This window comes from Rattus norvegicus, chromosome 14 (assembly GCF_021556685.1).
Source record: "Rattus norvegicus strain SHRSP/BbbUtx chromosome 14, alternate assembly SHRSP_T2T, whole genome shotgun sequence".
NCBI lineage: Eukaryota > Metazoa > Chordata > Mammalia > Rodentia > Muridae > Rattus > Rattus norvegicus.
This window is the reverse complement of record NC_141547.1, coordinates 11,656,179-11,670,954: the sequence shown is the minus strand read 5'-3', so window position 1 is coordinate 11,670,954 and position 14,776 is coordinate 11,656,179. Positions and strand designations below refer to the sequence as shown.

Below are 14,776 nucleotides of genomic sequence, written 5' to 3'. Positions count from 1 at the left end.
TCCAGGCATTTCTCTCCTCTTCTACCCATCTCATTGCTGTTGTTGATAACTTTCTTTCTCACCCTCCCGTGACTTGAAATGTACTGACTGTTGCATTCTTAGCCTCCCCTCAGTTTCCTGTTGTGCCTGTTTCTCACATGCACAATAACCTTCACCTAAGTCAGGCCTTTGACTCTTCCTCCCTTATTTGTCTCCTCCTGCCACACCTTCTTACTGTAGCCTCAGTGTGGGTGACACCACAGCCCACCTACTCAAAATGTGTAGGTTGGGAATATCTCACCAAACTGATTTTCACTGTATCCCTACAATTAATGGTAACCTGTTGGCCCTTAACATTTCCAGAAAATCCTGTCGTGGGTCCCTAAGGAACTTATCTCTCCCTCTACAGATTAGCCATTCTTAACTGCTTTCTGAAAGCCTTTCTGCTGTAATCTCATCCTTCACTCTCAGCCAGAGGTCCCAGCTCACCTTCTATAAGGAAGAAGAAAAGCTACAATCCCATGAAAATTACATGTCACCACCCACACATTCACTATATTCTCTCTCTCTCTCTCTCTCTCTCTCTCTCTCTCTCTCTCTCTCTCTCTCTGCTCTCCCTGTTTATCTCACATAGAGTATTTATTCACTCTTTCTGAGCAAAATATTCTCTCAGTATTCATCCCTAACTACCTACTAGTCTCTTCTTCTTTAAAATAGTCAAGAAAGGATTTGCAGCCAAGAACTTCGTATTTCACCACTCATACCACAGCACTGCATGCACAGATAGCATGGCCAGGCATCCCAACCTGCTGGAAACTGTCTCAGATTCTATCTGACTTTCTGTCAAACTCACTAAAAACAACACTTTTTAACTCTCACATCTATACTATTTTAAATGCCAATTTATACAATCTCTTTTCTTTTTTTATCTAACCCCATTACCTCCCAGCACTGTAGCCCACCACCCTCATTCTTTCTTTCAATTCCGTTGACTCCAAGGATTCAGCCCCACCCTTCACCAGCTATTTCTCTTAGTCTCTTTTGTAACCTCCAGTTCTCCAACTGCTTAGAAGGTCCAGCATCACTCCAGGATTGGTCTTATTAATCCAGTCTTTTTGGATGTGTGGGTGGGTGGGTGGGGGTGTCAACTGCTGTCATTGTCAATTGCACAGCTCTAGCAGAGATGGCTCCTTTGACCCTTACGTGAGACTACTTTTGGGTATCAACACTGGAAGTCTTAAAGTGATGCTGTAAATAAGACCAATCGCAGCTGCATGTTCTATCCCACTTCCCCTTCACTTTCTTTCCGTTGGCTCCTCCATGCAGGAGGATAGCAGCATCACACTTACTGCTGGACTCAGAGATCTGAAGGTCACCTCTGACCTATTTTCTTCCCTTTCTCCCCTACACATGTCAAAGTGTCCTCACTTTAACACTGATCTATCCTCACCTACACTGATTTGGCTCTCTTGCTTTGGGACCGTCCTTGTTTTTAACTGTCCTACTCCAACAGCCTCTCAAGTGCTCTTCATATCTCAATTCCAATCCTAGTTAACCCATGTGTCACTGTACCACCAGCTTGGTCTTCCTGTGTCTAGTACTGATACAGTGACTTCATGCATAAGTTTCACCTTAGTTTGCCTGCCTAGCCCGTGCACCCACACATGACTTATACTTAACAAGGAATTCCTGGTGTGAGCCAAGCTTATCCTGCTTCATATGTTTCTTCCTCTCCTTGGAAAGACTCTCTTAACACCTTCCTCATCCAAATCTATCGCACTTGCTCTTCCTGTCTGCACACTCTGAGAGGCTTCCAGCAGGATTAGCTGCTCTGCGTTCCTGCACCATTGGCCTTTTTCCTTCCTATAACTCATCTGGTGGTGCCATGCTGTTGCCCACCTCTGCTGTTAATCTTTAAACTGCAGGACCTCATTGATTCCATCCCGCACGAATAGATAGTCTATAACATGTTGAACAAATTACTTAGTGGCTATCAGCTAATTAAAAGGCTTTTTGGCATAACAGGCAAGATACAACCATGAGGAAAAAAAAAAGAAAAGTTTTACTGATTTATATATATTTTAAATTACTAAATAATTCATGAAAACTTGTTTTTAAAAAGTGAATTTATTTTTCTTAACTTTGATTGAAAAGTCATGCGGAAATTGTGGAAATACTGTGTGTCACTTGGCTATCTCGTTTAATGGTTCATGACTTCTGTCTTGTGATTTACCTCATAAAGATCACAGCTTGTTTTTCTTCCTTCTTTCTTGCCTGATTATTGCGCTCCACTGTCTGTCTGCTGGGGTCCTGGAAGGATTGTGGCTGTGCAGTAATTCAAGCCTTCGGGAATGTACATGAGTCATGATAAGGTTTATTTTCTTATTAACGGCCTGCCTGCTTGCTGAAATGTTTCACTCCCTTAATGCTTGTCCATGAAATAATTTTAAGCTAAATAATATTTTATAAATTCTTAGAATATGTTTATTTTTCACATTCAGGAGATGAGTAATAGTTTCCCATTTTTCTTAGCTCATTTGTGAAGTAAAATGCCTTGACATTTGTTTAAATGAAAGCAATTTTTATTTTAAACAGGTCTATGATTAATGCAGGGGAAAGAAGATTCTAGCTTGAGCCATTTTATTCCAGTGGGAAAGTATGAAGTGGACGGTATCAAGAAGGGTAGAATTCAGAATCCAAGAGGTGATTTAAGGTAATGGGGTGATGAATGATTATTGCCTATAGCAACAATAACTACCCAAGAAAATTCCACTGAAACATGCCATGCTCCCATTGGAAAGTGAGAGAAGCTCCTGAAAAGGAAAAAAAGCAACAAAAAGCCTTGCTGCCATAGACTAAGCCTTCCCAGACTCTCTCCATGAAGAATCCTAACATTTGTCCACCCTCCGTCACTTTGACCTTCACCATCTGCTGCTCACAACTGTGCAAGATGCTGGGCTAAGAAGGAAGGGCTACATATTTTCATGTCAATTTTGAGGGCTGTATGTGTCAATTCGTGCCTTCAATGTTGTCTGACATGTTTTATTTTTAGAAACCTTCAAATGACTTACTCCCAATAAGCTTTAGGCAAGCTGGCTAGGTAAACTGCAAACGGCATGGCTACCCGGAGGGAAGCACACACAGAGACTCCAGCAGGGTACCTGAGACCTCTCAAGTAATAAAGACACAGGACCACTCAAAGCCAAATGTGACCTACTGGGACAACTGCTGACTGTCTTTGCTACAATATAACAGTATCCCCATGGTGTGGGACATGTGGAAAATCTCCAAACCTCATTCTTAATTTTGTAGAAAAATGCTCTCAAATACAAAGTATTTGAATGTTTTAAAATAGCGATGATTCAGGTTACAAATGTTGTACAAAAAAAAAATAAATAAAAAACGAGACATTTTATGAGTCAAGAACCAAAATTTCTTAAATTTCTAATTAACAATTCACGGTTCAAGTCACTGAAAATTCCCCATATGAGATCAAGAAAAACATAACTTAGCATTTGATTTTAATTTTTTTCATACTCCCTCTGTAGACTAGACTGGAATCAAAGCTTTCTATTTCTCTTCCCCAGAATCCGAGAGCTGGGATTCTAGGGATGTAACACCACACCCAGTGATCATTTGCCTTTGAACACATTTTCATATTGTTTCATTGTTTGTTGAGTTTAAGAACATGACACAAATGGCTCAAAACCAACAACTTGATTTCAGAAAATATTCTGATGTGTGTTGTTTCAAACTGCTTCTTAATGTTTGAATGCATACACAGAGAGTCCATGTAACAATGGAGACTTTACAGGAGTACCTAGTCTGTGATGAATCATGGGAAAATGGTGCTCATTCTAAAAGCCAAAAAAAGATTTTTCATTCTCATTTATAAATTCACTGGCACCTGTGACCAACAGTTTGCTATAAAGCAAAATTCAGCATAAGGCAGGTCCATATTGAACCCTATCCAAGGGGGTTTAATTACTGAATCACCAAAAAAATCCTGTTATAAAATGGATTTACCCCAAAGGCAGCCAGATGGCCTAGTTCCAATGTAACAGAGAGGACAAAAAAGAACAAGAAACATGTTGTTCCCTACCCAACCCCCCCCCCAAGATATTTCTTGTGCTGCTTTAGGGGCATCAGAACCCAGGTAATGGGAAGACGTTGGGGCCTGTAAAAATAACACAGGCTTCAAGACACTCTCGGAGACGAAGCGGGATCTCTGAGGCCTGAACAGGCATCAAGCGAAGAAAGTCGCTCCCGAACCAAGTTTATTGTTTCCAAAAATGCTGGAGCTACTTGCCTTCATAGGCAACTGTATCTTAGAAACAGAAAATTTAATTGACTGAAGTGCACTGTGCAAAACTTAGAATGGAAATCGGGTTCTCCACCTCCGCGGCACCTTTATTTTGGGCCAGAAAGCTTTGGAAGGACGGCAAGAAATGTCAACTGGCTATTGGTTTTCTTCTGTATTTTTCATTCATACGCTCAAACCCGCCGGAAAGCATTTCAGCTCAACGGAAGTTGCCGGGAGGGTTAGGAGTGCTGCTTTGGGGGCAGAGGAGATGATGTAGTGGATGAAGTGCTTACGAGTTAATGGGGAGAAGAGGCACACCTGTAATTCTAGCACTGGGTTGGGGTGGAGGGCAGGTCTCTGGGCTCCCTGGACAGAGAGATGAGTTTCAGGTTCAGTTACAGACCTTGCATCCTATAAAATAATGTAGCGAGTCAATGAGACATCCAGTATCAATCTCCCCATATGCAGGTATGGAAGTATATTTACACACACACGCACACACACATTCTCTCTCTCTCTCTCTCTCTCTCTCTCTCTCTCTCTCTCTCTCTCTCTCTCTCTCTCTCTCTCTCTCTCTCTCTCTCTCCCCGTTTTTGGCTTTTTTTTCAAAGATCAAGTGACCATAGGCGTGTGGATTCATTTCCGGGTCTTCAATTCTATTCCATTGATCTACCTGCCTGTCTCTGTATCAATACCATGCAGTTTTTATCATGATCGCTCTGCGATACAGCTTGAGGTCAGAGATGGTGATTCCCTGCAAGTTCTTTTATTGTTAAGAATAGTTTTCGCTCTCCTGGGTTTTTTGTTGTTCCAAATAAATTTGAGAATTGCTGTATGAGAAGTGTATACTGACAGGAGCCTGATATAGTTGTCTCCTGAGAGGCTCTGCCAGAGCATGACAAATACAGAACCAGATGCTTGCAGTCAACCATTGGACTGAGAACAGGGTTTCCATTAAAGTGGGTACAGAGAGGACTGAAGGAGTGAAAGGGGTTTGCAACCCCACAGGAAGAACAACAATATCAACCAACCAGACCCCCCAGAGCTCCTAGGGACTAAACCACCAACCAAAGAGTACACATGGAGGGACCCATGGTTCCAGCTGCATATGTAGCAGACAATGGTCTTGTTGGGCATAGATGGGAGGAGAGGCCCTTGGTCCTGTCAAGGCTCAATGCAGCAGTGTAGGGGAATATCAGGGTTGGGAGAGAGGAGGGATTGGGTGGATGGGTGAGGGAGCACCTTTACAGAAGTAGGGGGAAGGGGCATGGGATAGAGGATTTCTTCGGTGGAAAATAAGAAAGGGGATAATATTTGAAATGTAAATAAAGAAAATATCCAATAAAAGAAGAGAAAAAGTGAGAGCAATAAAGAATAGAAAGGTGCTAGTCATTTAGCTTAGCTTGATCATTATATAACATGTTAGTTTTTTATTTTCAATTTCAAACCTTGACATGTGAGTCAGCTAGCTTTTAAATATCCATTAAAATCCTCATGATAGCTTATTTATAGGGAGAAAAGGTTTATTTGAGGTCTCAGTTTTGGAAGTTAGTCCATGATTGGCTGGCTCTGGGGTTGGGTTGATAAGGAAGAGGACTATGGTTGCCAAGAGAGAGAGAGAGAGAGAGAGAGAGAGAGAGAGAGAGAGAGAGAGAGAGAGAGATTACTTTCTTCAGGGCATTCTGCTAAATCAGTAGGCGGGGCACCACACAAGTCTGTAGATGAGAGAAAGCAGGTGCTTTTAGAAAACGATGTAAATGTACATCAGGAAGGAGGCCCCTACCTATATGTATCTTAGTTCCTGTGATGGTTTAAAAAGACTCCTGACTTCTTATCAAATTATACGATCTAAACTTAAAGCCACAAAGTAACCACTGGCCTTCCACATGTGGTTAACACTAACAAGCAAAATCATAAACTAAGTGGAACCCCACCCTCCCCTGAGAGACTGCAGATGAACCACACATCTCACACAACCAAACATGTGAGGCCAGCTCTGTGGCCTAGGGGTCATTCTTAAACTGCAGGCACAGAGCAACAGGAATGAGCTGCAAAGCTCAAGAACATCCACCCTGATGGCCGCGTTCAAACTCCCACAGATGGGTTGAAGAGACAAGAGCCCCGATGATTCATACGGCATTGAAGCTGTGCTTTTCACAAGGCCAGATCCTCCGGGAAGTTCCTGGCTGTCTGTGTGAACCTAATCAAGAGGTCCTGGAAGAAGACAAATGGTTCTGCATTGGTTGACCTAGGTCCATGGCCAAGAAGAAACACTGCTGAGGGCCACCCTCCTCGGCATGTGGTCCAACAGATTTCCAAGGGTCAGATTAAAATCACTTCCCTCATCCTGACTTCTTCCTGATTAGATTCTTAAGGGGGAGCATAGCTAACCCCCATCCCTACTCTTTCACAATGTAATTTACCACTGATTTCATGTTGGTCCTATAATTTTACATGCATTAAAAGTTTTAGTTTTCTCGCTGTTTTAATAAAGTGACATACATATTTATCAGTCACCCAGAAGACACGCGGGCCATCCACACCCTCAGAAATTCCTGTCCATCACTACCTACCTGAGAACCCCAACCCTCCTTGTGCCTGTGTTTTGGTTCCCGTGAACACAGTGACAGCGAAGCATGTCCTTCTGCATGTCCTCTATTGAGAACACGCTGCGATTTACCCATGACGCTGATGTACCGTTAGTTTCCATCATCAAATTCCTCTCAGGTATCACCAATTGTACTTCGCTTTCCTGTTTGTGGAGTATTAGGATGCTAAGTGGTTATGAATGCTCATGAACACAGGTTTAGTGATGTATGTTCACATGCACGTAGGTAGATGCCATTAGACTTGTTTATCACTGTTAGGATATATTTTCGTTTTTAAGAGCTGAAAATACCTTTTGTTCTTAAGCTTAGAAAATTTAAAGGTTTTTTTTTTTGTTTTCAATTACTGACAATTTATAAAATATATTGTGATCAGTATTTCCCATCCCCCATCTCCTCCCCTACTTCCCCACCCATCCAACTTCGTGCCCTCTCTCTCTCTCTCTCTCTCTCTCTCTCTCTCTCTCTCTCTCTCTCTCTCTAACAAACATGGAAAAATTTAGAAAGCAAATAAACCAAACAAAATTTTTAAAAAATCATCATGAAAGGCCCAGGGAATGCACATACACAAAACAACTATCCTTATGTATAAACCTAGGGAAACTTCACTAGAGAACACTGATCGTTTTTCTTAATAAACATTTGTCAGTTAGAGACAACTTCTTGTTTGGAGATGGGGGTGGGAGGGCTTGTATCCATGGCTTGACTCTATGCAGGAACTGTTCATGCTCCCACAGTTTCCTTGAGTTTGTAAGTGTGACAGTCCTTTGTGCCTAGAAAGGAGGCAGAAAGATTTTAAGAGTGAGAGGAAACGGCTAACACGAAGGAAACAATGTCTTCCAACTCAACTTCAGTTCTTTTCCAGATCTAGACTCCACCAACATTCTCACAGCGTTCCCAACTTCAGACAAACCATGACCTTCTCTGCAACTCTGTGCCTAGTTCATGTACCCCATTGCTTGTGGTAAAGATACAATGCATTCACAGAAGTGTTCTGCTAGTATTTGGAATTGAGCTCTTAGTGCATAAAATCAGTAGGCGGGCACCACACAAGCCTGTAGATGAGAGAAAGCAGGTGTTTTTAGAAAATGATGTAAATCTACATCAGGAAGGAGGCCCCTACCTACATGCATCACACAGATATCCAGGAACTTCCCGGAGGATCTGGCCTTGTGAAAAGCACAGCTTCAATCCCGTATGAATCATCGGGGCTCTTGTCTCTTCAACCCATCTGTGGGAGTTTGAACGCGGCCATCAGGGTGGATGTTCTTGAGCTTTGCAGCTCATTCCTGTTGCTCTGTGCCTGCAGTTTAAGAATGACCCCTAGGCCACAGAGCTGGCCTCACATGCTCATGCTCAGTTTGGTTGTGTGAGATGGGTGGTTCCTCTGCAGTCTCTCAGGGGAGGGTGGGGTTCCACTTAGTTTATGATTTTGCTTGTTAATGTTAACCACATGTGGAAGGCCAGTGGTTATTTTGTGGCTTTAAGTTTAGATTGCATAAATTGATAAGAAGTCATGAGTCTTTTTAAATATTCACAGTAGTAAGCAAATTACCAGCAGTGTAATTTTGCTCTACTCAATACTGATGGTTAGTATGGTCAGTCCTTTATCAATTTTAATTCTGTTATGGCAAAATATTTAATAATAAGTATACCTTATTGACAAGATTTTGAAGTATCCAACAGTTTTATTAGATATAGGTATAGCACCGTACATTAGTTCTACAGAACTAAATCATTTTTAAGTGAAATTTGCACTTACTGATTAGTACCTCCCCTTACCCATGACTCCCAGCAACTGATGATTGACACTCCATTCTTGCCTCTGATTTGATGGTGGTAGATCCCCTATAATCTAGGCTTTCTACATGCTAAAGCTGATGAGCTTCAGGTACTTCCTCTTATTGCTTTTATATTGTATTTTCCTGCTGAAAATTAAAGTCAGCTAACTTCTCGTGTGCTAATTTTTTCTCAGGTACATTTCCATGAAGTATTTGCCAATTTTTGTATATTATATCTTTGTTATTTTTCACTTTTACAATGGATTTCAATGGTCATTCTTTTATTAGTTTTATGTTGTTTCAATTTTAATTCTTGTATTAAATAATAGATATTATATTTATACTCTACCACAAGCTATCATAAGTGTAAGGCACACTATTTTGAATACTTTTTGTTTACATTGAAATTACATGTAATGCATTATGTCTTGCATTGTCTTCCCTAAAAATACTTTTGCTGGGAATAGTCTGTATATTCTTCCACAAATTTTGTAAGTTTAGGCTGTATATCTATCTATGATTTTTTTTGTGGGTAGATGGTGAGGTAAGTGTCAAAATTATTTCAAAACACATTGCTGAAATATTTCTTTCCTATCAACTTATTTCTACCACGTGATTCCTATATGTAGGTTTTCTGGGAAAAACAAAAACAATGGCTTTTGTGAGTAATGTATCTTTGTATTCTTGGTCTTGGACAGCACCTGTGGGATACGAAATCTTAACGAGTAAACATTGATTTGAATCCATTCAAGAAACTGACAGAAAGCTGGCTTAATACTTAAGATACTCACTCACATGTCCTCAAAATACTTTATAGGGTTCTATGAGCCATAGTTCACTACCCAGTCTTATCATATAACAGATGCTGCCATGGGTGTACCATGAAGGTACATGGATAATTGAACATACACAGACTACTGAGTACAATGTGCATGCATGAACAATTGAAAGGTTTGAAGATACGTGGATGACTGGGTGTCATGGATAAACATGGATAATTGGGTGACATGGACATACATGGATGGTTGAATGCCCTGGTTTAGAGGGTGTTCACTTACTTTTCTTGTCCATGTGACAAAGTACTGGTGGGAAATAAGAGGGAAAGAACTGTTTTTGGCTTGTGCTTTTAGAGGGCTCAGTGAGACTTGGCAGGAAAGTCATGGAGGAGCAGAGCTTTATTATCTAATCCAGGAAGCCAGAAGAAGGTAAGTATCTTAGTCACAGTTTGTATTCTTGCACAAAACATCATGACCAAGAAGCAAGTTGGGAGGAAAGGGTTTATTCAGCTTACACTTCCACACAGCTGTTCATCATCAAAAGACATGAATTCACACAGGGCAGGAACCTGGAGGCAGGAGTTGATACAGAGGCCACAAAGGGGTGCTGCTTACTTGATTGCTTTCTCTGGCTTGCTCAGCCTGATTTCTTATAGAACCCAGGACTACCAGGCCAGGGACGGCACCACCCACTATGGGCCCTCCTACCCTTGATCACTAATTGAGAAAATGCCTTACAACTGGATCTCATGGAGGCATTTCCTCAAGGGAGGCTTCTTTCTCTGTGATAACTCCAGCTTGTGTCAAGTTAACACACAAAATCAGCCAGTACAGTAAGCATCAGTGTTTGACTCGCTTAACAGTGTTGCTTATCTTCCCTGAGCCCCTCAGACTGTGGAATGCCTTTCTTCCTTCTTTGGAGTTGACCCACTCTGGGAAACCCGACATGAATACCACAAGTCTTCCTCAGTATTGAAGGTGATTCTAAGTCCAGTCAGACTAAACAATGAGGCTAGAGACCACATTCAGGGACAGATGTAAAACTCTCCTTCTGCATGTGGGTGTTATTTTAAGAGTATTGACTAAGGGGGTTGGGGATTTAGCTCAGTGGTAGAGCGCTTGCCTAGGAAGCGCAAGGCCCTGGGTTCGGACCCCAGCTCCAAAAAATAACCAAAAAAAAAAAAAAAAGAGTATCGACTAAGAATAAAGTTCAAGTTGGTAAGTCAGCTATTTCTGGACTTCCTAATTAGATAATCTCATTGAAGGTAGATCAACTCAAATCTTTGATACTGAGGTAATTGCCATGCAAACATAAAATCCCATGCAAACTTCAAAATGACTGCTATAGTCACTGACTCCCTACTTAACTACTCCCTCCCTCCTAGACTTCCTAGAGAAGTGTTGGTATTGCAATACCATGGTGATCCTCACTTTGTGCAACAATCATGGTTACAGCTGAGTAGAGATCATGACAAATACACACTTCACTGAATTACCTTTGAAATGATTTCTATGATTTAACTTATTTTCATGTATGCAAGAACAGTTTATTGACCTCCTTCGATAAAGGTCAGCAGCAACCACATGGTGGCTCACAACCATCTGCAATGGGGATCTGATGCCCTCTTCTGGTGTGTCCGAAGAGGGTGAGAGCATACTCGATAAAGGTCAGGATCTAGGGGCCACAGTGGCTCAGAAGGTAAAAGAAATTACTGACTTTGACCTAGGTTCAGTTCAGCACCCATGTGATAAACCATAGCTTCCCGTAACTCTATTTCCAAGGAATTTGATGCAACAAACCCATGCGGGCATGTTCACCACTCACATTTGTTTCAATCTTCTTTTTAAGATTAAGACTTCAGAGACAGACGTGCCATGACTCAAGTCAAGGTTGTATATGAATAGGATATAGCATGAGCATTCCAGGATACATTCCAGGATAGAAACACTTAAGTAGCTAAAATCAAAGGCTAGTTTTCTCATATTTCTTTTTGCTTTTTTGACGTGTGAATTATTTTATGATACATAACAAATATTGCTGTGGTAACTTGACTCACATATTGCATTACGTTAATACAAAATATTGTTAGCTTCGGTATGGTTTTGTTGACTTGAATTATGTCATCCAGCATTTCTTTAAATCCTTTATTACGCAGAGACTCATTTTAGTTTTAGTATAAGCAAAACATAGTCCAAGGGCAGATGGTTTCAAGACGACTTAATAATCAGAGGACGATTTTTTTCCACAATCTGGTTCTGTATCCATTGTACCATTCAAAATAGTCTTTAATCACACAGATAACAGCTACCAGAATGGGTGGTATTACAAGCTGCTGTTAGTGGCAGGAATGAGATTAAAACTTTTCTCAAAGAACTGGAAAAATTATCATTATTTCTAGATCTCAACAAGCCAACACAGTTGACCTTCCTGTTTACAGACTCGGTTTTACTGGCATTTTGATATTACCAAGAGCAATTATAACTACCCTCAATATGAAAGAAACCACTCTGATAAAATGAATGCACTCAAAGTCTTTTAGAAATTGGTTTTCTAAAGTTTTACAGATGATTGAATGAAGTATTAGAATGCATTCTGGACCTGCAACATGTGCTCAGTTCTGGTAAAAATAAAAACACAGCCTGAAAATTCTAGCATTTTTCTCTTCCCACCAAGTTTGCTGTTCACTGAAAATTGAAGTATTTCCCTAGAGCACTGTTCTCCACAGAAAAAGAAATAAAAGTTTTTTTTTAAAGTATAGCAAGAAATGCTTCTCAAACTAGCCAGTAGTTCCATAAAGAGTGAGTCACTAAGCACACCTTATTGTTAAAATGACTCATCCAACTCCAGTACAAAGTACTGTGTACATAAACTAAAGCAGAGGTCATGAAAATCACAGTAACTGTACTAAGTAGGTAATTTAAACATCAGATTGGGAAGAGACTATAACATATTTACTTTTAGTAATCCCTTGATAATAAATGCTTAGCTCTGCTTTATGTATTGAAACAACAGGAAAAATGGTATGATTACAAATATGCTAACCTAATAACCTCATTTACTTCATATCCTTATTGCTCGCTTGTGTTCTGTTTTATTTGTTCTCTGATGCAATATGGTATCATATAACATGGTTTCCTGTGTATTAGTCATAGCCTCATTTTTTTTCCAGAAAAACTGTTGGTGGTCACATGCATAACCTGCCTGACGAGTTAACGTCTTTGCCTTGGAACATTTCAGAGACAGATGTGTTGGCTGGGGTCCAGTTAACTTTCATTATTTCCTTAAGGAGAAAATTATTCACTTTAAAAATGAGTTAGAAGCAGTCCACCCTTGAGACAGAATGAACCTAACTTATTTCAGTTCAAATAACACATCCAACTCTGAGTAAATAAACATAGGAATATCATTTTCATGTCTAATGTATCCAAAATCATTTTATTGTCTAAAGTTTTAGAAATTATGTCATATATTACAAATAACTAGAAGATAGATAGATACGTAGATAGATAGATAGATAGATAGATAGATAGATAGATAGATAGATAGATAGAAACCATTCTTTGAAATTTTTCATCCACTTTAACATTGGCTAACTTAAGCTAACATATTGATCAGACCTTCAAGCCCAATACAGGGTACTCCTGCAAGAGGCAAAAGAAACACAGTCCTTACTTAAGAAGACCTTTATGATGTAAACAGCAGATAAAGCACTAGTGAACTACGCTGTCCTCCTGGGCAAAAGATTGATGTTGTTAGGAGAAAGACATGACCACAACATACAGCTGAGCAACTCTCTCTGCTGTACCAGATTTATGGGGCCTGGGTCAGTATAAATTGTTATAGGAGACCCACAACCTTGTAATTCACTACGGAACAGTAATTGAAATGAAAACACGGCCTTGGTGTTATCTTTGCCCACTCTTTTTATTGGCAGATGTATAATTGAATAAAAAACTATCATGGCATGTAATGAGCAGGTAAAGTATGAGGAATTGCCCTCTTTGAATACTGCCTTCAATCTTCAGTGAAGGCTCAGGCAACAGAAACACAGGTGGGCTTTAAAGACAGAATTGACTGTCATTCCACTAGAGGTCTCATCCATTTCCTTTGAATTAAGGCATTTATTTATGAGTTTTTAACTCTCAAGGAAGAGAATTGCCCTAACATATAAAAACAGTGGGCATATGAAAACCCCACCTTTCAGAGGCATATCATTGAACAACCCAACACGATTCAAAAAGTTTTTATAGACTTTGGAGTTTATTTTAAAGTCAAATGGAAGAAAACAATTGACACTCTTATCCTCACATAACATATATCATCTGGACAATCAAAGGGCCTTTGGCCATTAGGTGAAAAGAACAAAACTCATAAGCATAACATTGAGTGCTTATCATCACCCTGTTGTCATCTACAGGACTCGTTCCTTTTATTGCATCTATTTCTTATATAATGTTTTTTTTAATGCTCTCAGGTTTTATCACAGTTGTTATCAATAAAAACATTGCCTGAATTTCATATGGCATTTACTCCTTTTGGTTACTCTATCCCACCATCTCTGAAAGGACAGGCACTCATCAGAGTTCATCAGATGTGAATCCTGGGACCTAACTGTCATGACCATAATTTAGCTCCAGCTGCAGTTACAGAGAATAGTGAAGGAAATAACAGTCTAAGATAAGACTTTCAGCTAAAAAGCAAAGTAGAAATTTTGCAGCTGATTGTGGCCCTGTCCGTACAGACTGATTTGTAGCACTTCATCTCATATGATGCTCTGGTTACTAAATGGACTTCTGGAAATTACTTAGATGATATTATTATTATCGTCATCACTATTATTGTTGCACAACCTAACGGTAAGGTGAAGTGGCAATGGTGTTCTCTGCTAGATGAAAAAGCTGGGTGTTTGGAGAGAAATGGCCAAGTGACTCTTTTACTTGTCATCTGAAATAAGAATGGCAGGAATGTAAAATGCCATAATTTGAATGTCATCTGAGAAATCCCCATGGAAGAGAATTTGCACACATGAAATATCAACAATATGGTTGCTTGAACAAGGCATGTGCAATAACAATGCCAGTTGGCACACCAGCATGCATGAAAGGAACCCCACAAGGTCTCATACCTATATGAAGAACTATAGGCAAATAATGATTGCTTAAAGTGGGGAAGTCAGTTTTCCCCAGGGATTAGTTATTCAATACTAAGTGGCCAGCCCTAAAACCATGTACATTTGACCCAGATTAAATGGACCTTGCAAGTTGTATTTATATAACATTATATATGCAAACATATATATATATAATAATTAAAGAGGCCATGAATTTTTA

At 40.0% G+C, this 14,776-nt stretch overlaps 1 long non-coding RNA gene across 1 annotated transcript; it reads right to left on the bottom strand.

Moving 5' to 3' along the window:
- Positions 1 to 7,401: 7,401 nt before the first annotated feature.
- On the bottom strand, positions 7,402 to 8,255 carry LOC148001227 (uncharacterized). The gene is made up of 2 exons (XR_015636875.1): positions 8,016 to 8,255; positions 7,402 to 7,661 (listed from the first exon to the last, which is right to left on the bottom strand). It is a non-coding gene; the product is annotated as an uncharacterized LOC148001227 (long non-coding RNA).
- Between the last annotated feature and the right edge of the window lie 6,521 nt (positions 8,256 to 14,776).